This window comes from Pongo abelii, chromosome 12, assembly GCF_028885655.2.
Source record: "Pongo abelii isolate AG06213 chromosome 12, NHGRI_mPonAbe1-v2.0_pri, whole genome shotgun sequence".
Classification (NCBI taxonomy): Eukaryota; Metazoa; Chordata; class Mammalia; order Primates; family Hominidae; genus Pongo; species Pongo abelii.
This window is the reverse complement of record NC_071997.2, coordinates 79,499,012-79,516,402: the sequence shown is the minus strand read 5'-3', so window position 1 is coordinate 79,516,402 and position 17,391 is coordinate 79,499,012. Positions and strand designations below refer to the sequence as shown.

The 17,391-nt window shown below is 34.1% G+C and overlaps 1 long non-coding RNA gene across 2 annotated transcripts in view; it reads right to left on the bottom strand.

Annotated features, from left to right (window-relative positions):
* Nucleotides 1–17,391, bottom strand: part of LOC134759647 (uncharacterized) — a 218,550-nt gene that overhangs the window by 188,635 nt on the left and 12,524 nt on the right. The window contains exon 2 of one of the 2 annotated variants that reach the window (XR_010136185.1): nt 11,149–11,209. This is a non-coding gene — a long non-coding RNA (uncharacterized LOC134759647). Of the gene's footprint in view, nt 1–11,148; nt 11,213–17,391 lie in introns of those variants that run through there. The other variant, XR_010136184.1, reaches the window with a different exon arrangement.

Below are 17,391 nucleotides of genomic sequence, written 5' to 3'. Positions count from 1 at the left end.
CAGACTGATCCCCATCCTTCACCTATTTTACATCTATCTACTCTTTACTAACCCGTTTTCTACACTGTTTTGACTGCCTTTGAGTGGTGCCTTTGCTTTAGCCTTTCTTTGCATACTCACAAATCAATCAGCATGCACTCTCCAGTTCTGAACCCATAAAAGTCCCAGGCTCAGCCACAATGAGAGGAGAAACCACCCTACTGTGGAGGTGAAAGTCTGCCCCTATGTCCCTTTTCTGCTGAGAGCTGTTCCATCACCCAATAAAGTTCTTATCTACCCTCCTCACTCTCCATTTTTCAGCACAGCCTCATTCTTCTTAGATGTGGGACAAGAGCTCAGGAACTGCCAAACACAGGTACTAACTATAACACAGGTGAGCTGGGGCACACCTTGCCCAATTGGAGGCTGGGCCAGTCCACAACCCAGACTCAGCCTGGGTGAGCCAAGTGGGTGGGGCACCTCCTGCAGCAGGTAGCGTGCCCAAGCAAGGCCCGGGCAGGGGCATTGCCAGCCAGAGGTCCCTGGCTGGCAAAATGACCAAGAAAAATCCTGTGTCATACTGACTTACCTATTAATTCATTTATTCATTCAACATATTTGTCTATTAAAAATGCTTTTTTCATGCTAATCATGTTGATTATATTGTGCTTACTGTTGTAAGATTGGAGTTTTATTAGGAAAAATCAAAGACTTGCATTATAGTCATAAATTGTATTGTTGTCATAAAAAAGATTTAAATGTGAACTATATCAACCATTTGTTAGAAATGGAAAAGTCACAAATGACAATGTTCCAGCAAATGCAGAGCCAAGAGATGAAAATCATAACCTTGACTTTGCAGCTAAATATTAATTATCCTTTCCCCAGAAAATACTCCAATAAATAGTTGTCTCCCCTATGAACTGCAAACTGCTTTAAGATTGATTTTTGTCTTTGAATATTCAATATACAAGAAGCTCATTAAAACTGAGTGATCAAATAAATTAGTAATAGAGTAAGTGAATGATGGAAAGAAAGATGTTTACCTAGCAACTTGTAGGAGGAGAATCTTTCATTTTCTTAATTTTAGCAGTGAAAATGCATATATCAAACCATAAGCTTTCAATAAGCAATTTGCTCACTAATTGAATATAATGGAGGAAAAATATTTTTGACTATGAATTGGCTAGTAGTACAGGTTAAAGACGCAAAGTACTAAAAATAGGGAGCCACAACAATAAATGCAAAGCAGAAATAGAAACAATGTTATTTATATATTAACCTATTTCAAGCTGACTGATGGGTATATTGGATTTATTATACTATTTTATCTACTTCTGCATATGTTAAAAAATTCCCATAACAAAAATTACAAATAAATAGGGATGCTGAGCAGCAGGTATTACTTATGGTATCTGTCATGCTTTGCCTTGGCAATCACAGTCCATGTAGCACAGGAATTATAAAACAAACAAATCAGTCTTAGTGGTATTACAATGTAGGATTACTTTGGACTTGGGTGCTAATATATCATATATTGGTACCATCTTAATTGAAATGATATTGACAGTAAGAAAAGCAAGATAAGGATCTCATGAGAACATATATGAAACTACCAGCCACAGCAGGAGTCCAACCGAAATTATGAAAATTTGATTTATAACTAGCTATGAAGGAGGGCTGGAAAGATAAAGGAATGGCTTAAGAGTCCTATCATGGGCATCTGGATGACAGATTCCCCTCTCTGGCCAGTCTGTGATATTCCAAGGGAGACTAAGTGGCTTTGACATTTATTGACAACCAGTATTAATGGGGCCAGCTTGAAGCAAGCTAGTTGATAATCTGTGACATAATGAACTTTTAAAAAGCTAGCTTTTTCAGCTTACCAACCAAAAAAGCCCAAGACCAGATGGATTCACAGCTGAATTACATCAGATATATAATGAAGAATGAATACCATTCCTACTGAAACTATTTCAAAAAATTAAGGAGGGGGCACTCCTTCCCAACTCATTCTATGAGGCCAGCATTACCCTGATACCAAAACCTCACAGAGATGCAACAACAACAAAAAATGTCAGGCCAATATCCTTGATGAACATCAATGCAATAATCCTTAGCAAAATACTGGCAAAGCAAATGTAGCAGCACATCAAAAAGCTAATCCACCACAATAAAGTAGGCTTTATCCCTGGCATGCAAGGTTGGTTCAACATACACAAATTAATAAATGTGATTCATCACATAAACAGAACTAAAAACAAAAAACACAAGACCACCCCAATAGATGCAGAAAAGGCTTTTGATAAAATTAAATATCCCTTCATGTTAAAAGTGTTCAATAAGCCAGGCATTGAAGGAACATACGTCAAATCAATAGGAGCTATCTATGACAAACCCATGGCCAGCATCATATTAAACTGACAAAAGCTGAAAGTATTCTCTTTGAAAACTGGCACAAGACAAGGATGCCCTCTCTCACCACTCCTGTTCCACATAGTATTGGAAGTCCTGACCAGAACAATCAGGAAAGAGAAAGAAATAAAAGGCATCCAAATAAAAAGAGAAGAAATCGAAGTATCCCTGTTTGCAGACAACATGATTCTATATCTAGAAAACCCCATAGCCTCTGCCCGGAAGCTCCTTTAACTGATACACAACTTCAGCAAAGTTTCAGGATACAAAATCAATGTACAAAAACCAGTAGCATTCCTATACGCCAAAAACAACCAAGCTGAAACCAAAATCAGGAATGCAATTCCATTCATAATTACCACAAAAAGAATGAAATACCTAGGAATACAGTTAATCAGGGAGGTGAAAGATCTCCACGATGAAAGTTATAAAATGCTGCTTAAAGAAATCAGAGAAGACATAAATAAATGGAAAAACATTCTATGCTCATGATTAAGAAAAATAAATATTGTTAAAATGGCCATACTGACTAAAGCAATTTACAGATTCAATGCTATTCCTATCAAACTACCAAAAACAGAAAAAAAATTAAAATATGGAACCAAGAAGGATCCTGACTAATCAAGGCAACACTAAGCAAAAAGAACAAAGCTGGCAGGATCATGTTACTCAACTTGAAACTATGCTACAGGGCTACAGTAACCCAAACAGTATGGTTCTAGTACAAAAACAGATGCACAGACCAATAGACCAGAATAGACAGCCAAGAAGTAATCCCACATACCTACAAAAAACTGATCTTTGACAAAGCTGACAAAAACAAGCAATGGTGAAAGGACTACCTATTCAATAAATCATGCTGGGATAACTGACTAGCCATATGCAGAAGACGGAAACTGGACCCCTTCCTTATACCATACACAAAAATAAACTCAAGATAAATTAATGATTTAAATGTAAAACCTAAAACTACCAAAACTTTGGAAGATAACCTAGGGAATACCATTCTGTACACAGGACCTGACAAAGATGTCATGATGAAGATGCCAAAAGCAATTGCAACAAAAGCAAAAATTGACAAACAGGATCCAATTAAACTAAACAGCTTTTGCACTGCAACAGAAACTATCAACAGAGTAAACAACCTACAGAATGGGCAAAAAATATTTGCAAACTATGCACCCAACAAAGGTCTACTATCCAGAGTTTATAAGGAATTTAAGCAAATTTACAAGAAAAAATAAAACAACCTCATTAAAAAGTGGTCCAAGGACATAAACAGGTACTTTTCTAAAGAAGATATACATGCAGCCAACAAGCATATAAAAAATGCTCAGCATCACTAATCATTACAGAAATTCAAATCAAAACCACTATAAGATATCGTCTCACATGAGTCAGAATGACTATCACTAAAAAATCAAAAAAATAACAGATGCTGGTGAGGTTATGGAGAAAAGAGAATGCTTATACACTGTTGGTGGCAGTGTACATTAGGTTCAGCCATTCTGGAAAGTGGTACGCAGTTCCTCAAAGAACCAAAAGCAGAATTACTATTTGACCAAGCAATCCCATTATTGGGTATATACTAAAGAAAAATAAATCATTCTACCAAAAAGAAACATGCATGCATATGTTAACTGCAGCACTATTCACAATAGCAAAGACATTGAATCAGACTAAATATCCATCACTGATAGACTGGATAAAGAATATGTGGTACATATACACCATGGAATACTATGCAGCCAAAAAAGAGAATGAGATCATGTCCTTTGCAGGGACATGGGTGGAGCTAGAGGCCATTATCCTAAACAAACTAATGAAGGAACAGAAGACCTAATACCACATGTTCTTACTTACAAGTCAGAACTACACTGTGAGGACACATGGACAAAAAGAGGGCAACAATGGACACTGTGGCCTCCTTGGGGGTCGGGGGTTGGGAAGACAGAGAGATCAGAAAAAAAAACACCTGTTAGATACTATCCTTAATACTTGGGTGATGAAATAATCTGTACACCAAACCCCTGTGACACAAGTTCACCTATATAAAACCTTGCACATGTACCCCAGAACCTAAAATAAAATTTTTTAAAAGCTAGCTTTTCCTACCTATTCTCTATACTTCTACTCCCATAATTCTCTTAATTTATTAAAGTAAAAACTATTTTCCCTATCATACACACATGTTGAAGGACCAGTCATCTAAAATGTTATTTAAAAATCAAGCTTTTCAGCCTTTATTTGAAATACCACAATTTTTACAACATGAAATTTCACAAATTCTCTACTATTTGGCTTACCATTGGATTTTAATTCAGTCTATGAATTAAGCAAATGGCACCTGCTAATACCTACTGTAACTCAACAGAACAGTATCTTGGAGACCAATCAGGAAAGAAGAAAGCAGCTCTTCCAGACGTTGGTCCCCAAGGTTCACAGACATCCTGAGCTCATATGCCTCCTCCAGTCACCATTGTATGCCTTTCTCAGCTTTAAATCTTTATCAGAATAGCTATCCTCTTGTAACTCAATTTTCCCTTTAAGGCTGCCTTTGATCTCCATTTGAAACAATTACTCATCTGGATACAAATGATAGGTACCCAGACAAACACATCTGATCTACAGAAAGAATTGCACTCCTTCCACCAATTGTGACAATTCATAAAGATAAATACACTAATGCCACACTATTTTAGAAAATATTTTTTAATGTTATATATGCTGTTGAAACTGGTTTGGCAATACATGTTCTAAGAAACAAATGTGCTAAGAATAAAAGATGATTACAAGTTTGTGTTTATGTGTGGGAGACAGCTGCATCAAACTTTATACAACAAATTATAACAATAGGTTTGATATTAGGAAGATTAATTTTCTGGAGTCATAATAAGAGATTTTTCTCAAGACAGACATTTCAAATGAGATAGGACTCTAAACCCTAGGAGAGCTCTAAGGGATCCAAGTTCTTCCAGCTGAGGGTAGTCTTTTATGTTTCTTACCCCTTCAAATTGATTCTCCAGTAAGATCTAATGTAATTTTTTAATACATTTAAAAATGGATACATACTAGAAGCTTAACTTTGTGCAATTTTATTTTCTAATTTCTTAGGAAATAGGTTGGTGTCATGGTGCCTATTCTAACAGGTCTCTGCTTCTAGTCTCTCCCTGCTCCTGTCTGTCTAACTAACAGCTGCTGGAATGAACGAACTTAGTACTTGAATCCTGACACTTCCCTGCTCTTCGTGGGCTAATCTCACAATACGCCTGGCTTTCTGGCCTGTGGAACTCCACAGCTGGGGCAATTTAACATCCAACTATAGGTTCAGCTCCCTTCCAGACTTTAAGACTAAACTAATTTCAGCCAAGATGATTTTTTATAAAACCTCACATTAAAAAGATAAAAATGTCTCTTCATCAGGACTAGGTTATTGATGTTATTTGGACAGTGAGGACTCCTTAACAAGGCTTTCCACATTCCTTTTATAATCCAGATCACGTTACTGCCTTGCCCTGCACAAAACCTTTGAATCACTCCCCATTGCATTTAAAATTTAACCCAGCCTATTTCTAAGGATTATAAAATATACTGCATGATCTGCCCTTTTGCTTTTGCTCTTTAACCTCATCTCCACACTGCACACAAAAGCTCACCAAACTTGCCAAACTCCTTTCATCCTTCATAGGCATTGTTAGCTCTGCCTGTGCTCTTTTCACACTCGATTCTTTTTCTTCAAGTCTCATTTTTAAATATCACCACTTGGACTTCTCTTTCTTGGATCACTGTACCTAAAAATGTATCCCTTTGGTCATATTCCTCTCTAGTGAAGTTCCCTTTTTGCTTTTTTTAAATCAGTTATCATTTCAATTTTCAAGTGTATGTTTCATGTCATTTGCTGTCTTAATAACCATTGTATCTTCAGAAACCAGCACATGCCTGAGATCATGTCGAACAGATGAATGAATGAATGAATGAATGAATTCTGAACATCATAGATACCAAATATCCACTAACCTAACATACTGTGCTTCTTCCTCTAAACATTTCCTAAACGTGATTTATCTGGTCCATGAAGTTACATTTCTGCCCTATGCAATTAATCACGCCATCAATCTTCAAAACTAAGTCATTATGAGTCTAGCATTTAAGTTCCCATGTTGTCAGACCCCTGAACTCTCATATCTGTCTTGTTTCCTACTATTTCTCAATATAAACTAGGGAGTCCATCTGGGTTAGTCTGCTCCTTCATCAACAAACAGGCCTGGTGGTTTTTGACTACTGACTTACCTCACAGAGATAACCTCTGGCCAGAGTATACTTCCCTGTCTTCTAACTAATGAGCCCACTGGCGTAAAGCTCAAGTCACCTCCAAGAAATTCCAAACTAGTAAGTGTTCGGTGATCATACTATTTGTTAACTGTTATGATTTATGTAATGTTGTGCTCCTTTAGATACTTTTCATGTACTACTTTGGATTACTTTCTTATTATTATCTTTTAAATGTTTACCTTAAAATGTTATTAAAATAGTCATATCTGCATTGTGTCTCCACAGCTACATTGTCACAACTTGAGAATAATCTGTCCTGTTTGTCTTTGTCTCCCTGAAAATGTCTTATACATTTTAGTTTTAAAATATCCAGTGTTTATGTAATGATTAATTCACATAAAAAACATTCTGGGAGGCTTAATTGAAAAATCTGTTAAGTATGAAAAGAGAACTTTGTAACTTAACACTTGTCATATAGAGACATTTTGTATTTGGAAATATTTTGGTTGACTAAAAAATTCTAATGTAATATACAAATTGGTTTTATTTGGTACTAAATAGCCTTCACACAGGCTTACACACAGACTTTTTGTTTTGTTTCAGAATGTAGAAAAAATAAATTGCTACGTACTATCACAATTAATGAACTGTAAATGGACACAGGGAGTTATTATTATCTTTTAAATGTTTAACTTAAAGTGTTATTAAAATAATCCTATCTGCATTGTCTCCACAGCTACATCATCACAACTTGAGAATAATCTGTCCTGTTTGTCTTTGTCTCCCTGAAAATGTCTTATACATTGTAGTTTAAAAATATCCAGCCTCCTTCTACTTCCCCTTTCTTCTCTCTTTATCGCCTTACAGTTCTTTCTTTCTTCTTTCTTTCTTTCTTTTTAACATTTGACATCCCACGTAACTAACTCTTGCAGAATTAGAGCTAAAAATTCTCTGGGAAACACAAATTAATTAATATGAAGTGAAAAGTTTAGAAAAATGAAACAAAAGAATAAGCAATAAGAAGAAAACAAAACAAATAAGTGGAAACATAAAATGTAGAAGATTAGTAGCACTTGTTACTCCCAGTTTAAACTTCTAGTTTGATGAAAGTGACCTAAAGGTGACCTTTAGAATCACTTAAGTATTTATGTATTTTGATTATTAACAAGCATTTATAAAACAATCATTACTAAGAATAACTGGAGTTTTTTTTTTTCTTATAAATTTGCTTATGTTCCTTCTAGATTCTGGACATTAGCCCTTTGTCTGGTGGATAGATTACAAAGATTTTCTCCCATTCTGTAGGTCGCCTTTTCACTCTGATGATAGTTTCTTTTGCTGTGAAGAATCTCTTTAGTTTAATTAGATCTCATCTGTCAATTCTGGCTTTTGTTGCCATTGCTTCTGGTATTTCAGTCATGAAGTCTTCACCCATGCCTATGTCCTGAAATGGTATTGCCTAGGTTTTCTTCTAGCATTTTTATGGTCTTAGGTCTTACACTGAAGTCTTTAATCCATCTTGAGTTAATTTTTATATACGGTGTAAGGAAGGGGTCCAGTTTCAGTTTTCTGCATATGACTAGCCACTTTTCCCAACACCATTTATTGCTTGTTTTTCCCCATTGCTTGTTTTTGTCAGGTTTGTCAAAGATCAGATGGTTGTAGATGTGTGGCATTATTTCTGAAGCCTCTGTTCTGTTCCATTGGTCTATATACCTGTTTTGGTACCAGAATCATGCTGCTTTGGTTACTGCAGCCTTGTAGTATAGTTTGAAGTCAGGTAGCACGATGCCTCCAGCTTTGTTCTTTTTGCTTAGAATTGTCTTGGCTCTATTGACTCTTTTTTGGTTCCATATGAAATTTAAAGTAGTTTTTTCTAATTCTGTGAAGAAACTCAATGTTAGCTTGATGGGGATAGCACTGAATCTATAAATTACTTTGGGCAGCATGGCCTTTTTCATGATACTGATTGTTCCTATCCACAAGCATGGAATGTTTTTTCATTTGTTTGTGCCCAAAAAACAAACAACCTCATCAAAAAGTGGACAAAGGACATAAACGAACACTTCTCAAAAGAGGACATTTATGCGGCCAACAAACATATGAAAAAAAGCTCATCATCACTGGTCATCAGAGAAACGAAAATTAAAACTACAATGATATACCATGTCATGCCAGTTAGAATAGTGATCATTAAAAAGTCAGGAAACAACAGATGCTAGAGAGGATGTGGAGAAATAGGAATGCTTTTACACTGTTGGAGGGAGTGTAAATTAATTCATCCATTGTGGAAGATGGTGTGGCGATTCCTCAAGGATCTAGAACCAGAGATACCATTTGACCCCATAATCTCATTACTGGGTATATACCCAAAGGATTATAAATCATTCTACTATAAAGACACATGCACACGTATGTTTATTGCAGCACTATTCACCATAGCAAAGACTTGGAACCAACCCAAATGCCCATTAATGATAGACTGGATAAAGAAAATGTGGCACATATACACCATGGAATACTATGCAGCCATAAAAAAGGATGAGTTCATGTCCTTTGCAGAGACATGGATGAAACTGGAAACCATCATTCTCAGAAAACTAACACAGGAACAGAAAACTAAACACCACAGGTTCTCACTCATGAGTGGGAGTTGAACAATGAGAAGACATGGACACAGGGAGGGGAACATCACACACCAGGGCCTGTTGGGGGTGGCAGGTAGGGGAGGGATAGCATTAGGAGAAAAATCTAATGTAGATGACAGGTTGATGGATGCAGCAAACCACCATGACACGTGTATACCTATGTAATAAACCTGCACATTCTGCGCATGTATCCCAGAACTTAAGGTATAATAAAAAAAAATGAAAAATTAAAAAAAAGAATAACTGGGAAAAAGCATTAAAAGTTTATGATGGAACTTCACTTTCAATAATGGTGGAGCAACAGAGACCATATTTATCTTCAATCTTGTTCTTGCTCATTTATTTGGTTTTATCCTTACTGCTTATCCTTTCGTTTCATCCTGAAATGATAAAACTGTTTCCGAGTAACTTAGCCACATCTCAGAAAAAAGCTATAGACTATTCACAGGAATACAAAAATATTCAGCACCCAAAAATATAAAATTAAGATTTTGGTGTCATATCAAAAATTATTAGATATTCAAAGGATTAGAAAACTACAACCAACAGTGAGGAGAAAAATTCATCAAATGAAGCCAATGTGGAACTCATAAATATTGTACAATTAGTAGACAAGGATATGAAAACTCTTATAACTATATTCTTTATATTCAAAAAAACTGGAGAAAAGGATAGAAATGTTTTATAGAGGCAAGAATAATATAAAAACAGAACAAAATTTAACTTCCAGAGATGAAAAATAAAATGTCTAGTTGAAAGATACACTGGTTGAGATAAATAATATATCAGACATTAGAATGACGAATTTGAAAAGACAGCAATAAAAACTTTCAAAAATAAAACAGAGAGAAGGAAGACTTAAAGACAACACTAGAGAGCTGTGAAACAAATTGAAGTAGTCTGATGTATGTGTAATTGTAGTCCTTGATGAAGATAATAGAGGGAATGGGAAATGAAAAATATTTGAAAAAATAAAATTTCAAAATTTATGAAAGTTATAAGCCCACAGATCCAAGAAGCTTGTTAGACATTAGCATTGACCATATATTTATCAACAGAAACAATGCAAATAAGAATACAGTAGAGTAACATCTTAAAGCACTGAAAGAAAAAAACTCAGCAACCTAGAATTATATACCCAACAAAACTATTTTTTGAAATGAAGGTGAAAGAAGACTTTTTTAGAAATACAAAAGGTAAAAGAATTTATCAGCGTAAGATTGAAGAAATCTTACAAGAAACACTTAAGATGAAAGAAAAATCATACCAGATGGAACTTTGGGTCTGCACCGAGAACAGAGTATTGGAAATGGTAACTGGGTAGGCAAATGCATACGATTTTTTCTCATTATTGAAATCTCTTTAAAGGATAACAGATTGTTTAAACAAAATAATAACAATGTAGTGTGGACTTTATACTGTGTGCAGAAATAAAATGTATAATAATAACATACAGGCCTAGAGGGAAGAAAGGGAAGTATATTATTACAAGCTTCTTATACTACATGTGAATTTGTATGTCACTTTAAGGTAGACTATATTATTACATATGTACACTGTAAACATAAAAGCAATAATCAAAAATAACAAAATAATTGAAGCTGAAAAGCCATTAGAGGAGATAAGAAGGAATAATCATAAGTAATTCAAAGAAGGCAAAAAAGGAGAAAATGTAAGCAGAGAACAAATAAAGCAAATATAATATTAATTGCAAGATAAATTTTAATTCTAAATAATAACATTAAATGTAATAGATTTAAAATTCCAATTAAAAGGCAGAGATTATCAGATTTGATTTTTTCAAAAAAAAAAAGGCACAACTTAATATACCTACCTCAGATGTTTATGTACCTAGTAACAAAGGTCCAAAATTTTTGAAGCAAAATCTGATAGAACTGCAAGGAAAAAAAGACAAATCTACAATTATTGTTTGAAATTTCAAGAAAACATAGGCATAAATATTTGCGACCTTGGGTTAGAAAAATATTTCTTACGTGTAATACATAAAATAAAAAATATGATAAATTTGACTTTATAAAACTTAAATAAAACAATCTCTGAAAGAAACTACTGAAAGAATGAAGTGACAATCCTTAGAAAGGGAGAAGAAAATTTTTACAAATCACATATCTGACAAAGGATTCATATCCAGAGTATCTAAATCACTCTCAAAATCTGATAACAAGAAAATCAATCATTTTTCAACTGAGCAAAATATTTGAATAGACATTTCAGCAAAAAAGATAAATAGCAAAAAGCACATAAGATGCTCAGCAATATTAATTATTAAGGAGATATAAATTAAAACCACAGTGAGATAGTGCAACACACCTATTAGTATGGCTAACTCTAAATATTGACCAAAGAAGGTTTGTGTGGATGTGAAAGATCTATCAGTGCTATACACTGCTAGTGAAAATATAAAATAGTACAGCCACTTTAAAACCCATTGGATAGGTTCTTAATAAATTAAATATATACCTATCTAATGATCCAGCCATTATGCTTTTAGGTATTTACCCAAAAGAATGAAACTGTATGTACATGAAAGTTTTTGGCAGCTGTATTTGCAATACTCCAAGCTGGAAACAACATAAATGTCCATTAATAAGTGGAATGGACAAATTTAGTATACTCATACAATGAAATCGACTCAGCAATATAAAGTAGTAAACTACTGAAACATGCAACAACATGGAGTGAAAGAAACTAGACTACATCCCCCCACAAAACAGAGAGAGAATATACTGTAATTTGATGCATGGAAAACTTATAGATCATTGCTCCAATCTGAAACCTTACTTCCCCAAAAATGATCACCAGTGCTTCAGAAAATAGCTAAACTCTTTAGAGGTTAAAACAAGAAATAAAACATAGATCTCCTTATTACTAAGTCAGTGTTTATATTAATTCAGTAGATGCTCTGTATTGCTTAACATTTCATTTCTGAGGAAATTTCATACTATTATGTAACTTTTTAGATTCCCTCTGTGAAAAATGTATGTCTTCATGCATACTCATAGGAGGTTAAAAATAATGGTACTTTTAGCTAACATAAATGTCACAAAGTTTTTAGTACAAGAATAATATGTTAAATCTATCATAGTTATGCTCGTTTGAATTAAGAATAATATGGAATTGCACACAACCCATTGAAACGACATTCTAACACAAAAGTTATACAAATAAATATAATGAAAGATAGAAAATCATGAATAACCAACAGAAGTGGAAGTAATTATCAGAGTTTAAAAGAGGGACAGAGAATTTTTAGTTGGAGAAAGTAAGAATGATTGAATGGAAGAGATATTTCATCCTGGCCTATATAGTATATTTAAATACTTTATTTTTAAAATATGACATACTATTATGAGAAAACCTGGAAAAGAAGTAGAAAGAAACATACCCGAATACTCACTGCATAGTCATATTAGTGATTTCTCTGTAGTTTCTTGTTATACAATTGTTTTTACATTATTAGAGAATTAAGAGGCATATACTGGTAATTACAAATAAGATATAATTTCTGAAAGTAATGTATAGCATGCTTATTGTACAACATTCAGAAAAATGCAGAAATTTAACAGTATAAAAAGTATCCCAAATCTCCATCTACACAATAATATCAGGTAACATTTTGGTATTTATTGCCATATGTTTTATTTCCTGTATTTTTTAACAAATTTGTTAAATGTGTTATCTTGTATTAGATATATTAACGTATACGTAATTAGCAAAGAAGCATTCACTGGTGAAGGAGAATATTTAAAAAGGCTTACTGATAACATCTTAAATCTGAAATCACTTGGATTGTTCCAATATTATAATTTGTATTAATTTATATTACTTAATGAATACTCAACTTGTGCAGCCACTATTCTAAATGCTTTATATATAAACGAATTAAATTATTATAAATGTTTTTAATAGATAAGAAAACTATGGCATAAACATGCATAAAACTATATTCATATTCCTTGGTAATAAAAATGTTCAATATATATGTTTATGCAATTTTACTTCATGAAAGGGCATTATTGGATTTACCCATTTTATGACAAAATAGACACAATTTTTCATTTTTATGATCCTATTGTATAAATAGTTTAGACTTTTGGGGGGTGAGACAGAAAATCTCTGGTCATTGTTTTAAATGATTATCAAATATAGCAAGAAATTCCACCTGAATTGTGTGGATAAATGGTCAAGAATGATAGCTAATTTGTATTATGGTTATCTCCAGTGCTCATTAAAAGGTGATATTCAGAATATTTCTCATTATTAGTGAATAGGAGAAGATTCCATAGTGGGCTATCAAAGTCACACTAGGTTTTGGGAAATTATTCAAGGTACATTCTAATATCCATAAACTCACCATCTTAAGATAGAAAATGCTAACGCTAATGCATTACCATTGCTCAGGACAGAGAATCAGGGCACGTACTATAGGCTTTTACCAAACAGAAAGTTCCAACTTTTCCCACTCCTCTACTTTGTACCCAATGGTTACCCGGTTTTAGTTTATCTCTGAAAGTGTGGCAAGTAGAACAAGGAAGAAGAATAATAAATAATGCTATTCATTATTCTACTTTCTTTTCGATTTTGCCTATTACTTTTCATTTCATTCTATTGTAAACGTTTTCTTCTTAATATCTTGTTTCCTTATGGTTATTTATGCCTTATTTTAACCTCCATGCCTTCTGTTTTCTGATCAGAGTTCCATACAAGTGTCTAAATAAGTCTTCTGATTTCTGTGATTGTTTTCAAAGTTCAGCGCTTGTACTCTAAGGCCTTTGTTTCCTTTATAATTCTTCAAGCTAGTGCTATTTTCTTTTGTTGTATACTTGTGTTTATTTGCTTTAATTTTTAATTGGCACATGATAATTGTACATATTTATGGGGTGCAGAACATTTTGGTACCTGTTTACGATGTGTATGATCAAATCAGGGTAAGTTAGCATCTTCATCACCTATTTGTGCTTGGAACATTCAAAATGCTACCCTACAGATACTAAAAAATATACAATAAATTATTGCTACTATAGTCACCCCACAGTGCTATATTCTTTCTATCTAGAATTTATTCTTCCTATGTAGCTATAATTTCGTATCTGTCAACCAACTTCTCCCTATCCTCCCCATTCCCCTACCCTCTTTAGCCTTTAGCAACCACTATTCTATTCTCTACTTCTATGAGATCATCTTTTTGAGATTGTAGGACATTATATTAAATGAAAGAAACCAGGCACAGAAAGATAAATATTGCATGTTTTTATTCATATATTCTGTAATATTATTTTTATTGATTTTATTGGTTCAACTTTGTTTACACATTTTTGAGAAGGTAGGTCTATAGATCTTGTGATTAGACCTCTACATTACCACATGAATGTGAGGATAGTAAGCTCTCACATCATCTTTCTTTCACTTACAGAGGATAATCTGGACACCCTGCACCTAAGGATGTATTTTGATCAATAGATGTAAAAAGCATTATTTCAAAATTTCAACTGTTTATCTGTGTAACCACAGTATACCTACCAAAGGCAGAAAATGCTGTCATTTGAAACAGGATTGTTAAAAATCCCCATTTCATAAGCACGCATGGACCTCTGGATATAGTATAAAGGCAGATATTGACTAGGAGGCATAATAATGTAAGGTGTTATCACTTTTGCAAGGGTATAGGCATATTTTGTTAAACTTAGAGAATTATTTTTAATATTTGTCCAGATACTGTGATTTTCTTTAAACCAAGATTTGTTCTTTGGAGAGAGAGAGAGAGTGTGTGTGTGGGCACACACACCAGGTATGTTGCTATGTTGCTGCGTGTATATCTGTGTGTGTGGCAGCATGCACACATGCAGTCATAAGTGAGGTCTGTGTTTCAGACGTTCATTAGCTGATGAACATTCATTACATGCCAAACAGCATATTTGTACTTTATATTAGTAGTGAATCTCCATGGACTTGGACTATCAAAGCCTCCCTGAAATTCCACAGGTGCTCCTCCTCCATTTTCTATATATTTTTGCTACACCAAATGCTAATTTTACAAAATGAGCTGCTAGGTGTTATTTTGTCTTAGACATTGCATTTGAAATATTAGATGGCATCAAGCCTTAAGAGCAAGATATTAGGAGGTGGTAAAGACTAACCCTGAAAAAGTTTGAAGAAGGAAGTCCTCAGAGACCGGGGGACACACACTAATGACTGAATATGTCTATACAGGGCATGCTTTCATACTGTGTTTAAAATATGTTGTGCTTTCCCTAGTGATAGAATTTTTTAAATTTCTCCTCTATCTTGTATTATAATTCATTTTGTTTACTTTCAGTCCTACAATAGAATTTAATACGCCTACTCCCTTATATACAAGAATTGTTAAAAAAAATTAAGGAGAATAGGAAAGGTTAAGAATGGCTCCCCCAACTTTCATGCACCTGCTGAGTTTCCTGTAGAGACACCAGCACTGTATCATGCCCATGTGTTCCAGGTTGTGATTTGCAATAAAAGTCACTTGTAGAGAAGTGCTATACAGGAGATTTTTGGGTAACGAGGCAAAGGTAATATCATGAGCCACCAGATAAGCAACAAAGCCATGCTTTCATATACTAAAACTAGGTAACCATTTGGTACAAAGTGGAGGAGTGGGAAGAGCTGGAACTTTCTCTTTGGTAAGAGCCTATAGTACATGCCCATATGATCTGTCCTGAGTGATGCTAATGCATTAGCATTAGCATTTTCTATAGTAAGATGGTAAGTTTATGTGTATTAGAATGTGTCTTGAATAATTTCCCAATACCTAGTGTGGCTTTGCTAGATCAGTATGGGATCTTCTCTTCTTCCAGATGAATGGCTTCTTAATAGTCTCAATGGACCCAATCTATTAAAACTAAGATCTTGAAAATATTCTTCTACCAATGTTCTTCCCATCTTAGTTATGGCAGATCTTAACTTGAGAGGATAGTCACAGATCAGCAGATGGGGACTAAGATCAGTCTCTACTTCCAATTTTCTGCTACTGTTTTTCTTCTAGAACTATAATATCCAAATGATTATAAGTATAGAGAAAGGCCATTTTGGCTGTGTTAAAAAGAACCTTCAGGGAACAGAAGGATGATGGCTGAATTTCCAGTCTGTTACAGACCTTATTTTGCTGGACAAAGACATGTTTACTCAGTACAACTGTAGCAGAGTCTACTAATTGTTGCCATTGCCCTTCCATTGGTCTTGAATTTAGTGAAATTCTTTTCCTGATACAGAGGGTGGCTCAAATGTTACCCCTAATTTGGAAGGGCTGATTATGTTTTTATCTTTTTTTAAAATTAGAAAGCTGTGAGAATATTACACGTAAGAAGGAATACGAACCTATGCTAGAACTTCAGGAAAGTGAACAGAAGCAGGCAGATGGGGTAGAAACATAATTTAACAAATGGAAAAGCAGAATCTATGAGACTTAATATGTATCAGATATAACCATGAATCACCAAAAATAAAAATTTAAAAAGGAAAAATGCCACCATGATTTCAAGCCTAAGAATCTGAGAGAAATCTGATACCATTAATGGAATAAGAAAGTCAAGAAGATTTGTTTCAGAAGTAAGCAAGCAATAATAAAGCTGTAAAATATGATTTTGCAAAGCTAAGTCTAAATTATCTGCAAATTATTCCAAAGTCAGGGTAAGGTAGAAGATTTTTTACTATAATAACTAACCTCATTGTGCTGTAGTTGCTTCAAACTATGGAATTAAGGAATAATTTAAAACTATATATATTGGTTCAATCTGTCATCCATATTTCTAAACTATTTCTGTATTATTTTGTAAATACAATGGAAACATTCAATCAAAGAGCAAAACTGGACAAATCTCCACCTGACATCCTTCCTTAAATCCACATTGCTTTAGATAGATATTTGACAAAGCCCCAAGTGATAGAGGTCATGCCACCAAATGTGAAAGAACCTCACTTCCTTTCTATATTTTCCCATTGCTCTTATGTGGTAGAATTCATGTATGTTCCAAATATTATTTTGTTATGATCTTCTTGAAGTAAAAGAACTACTTCCTAGGAA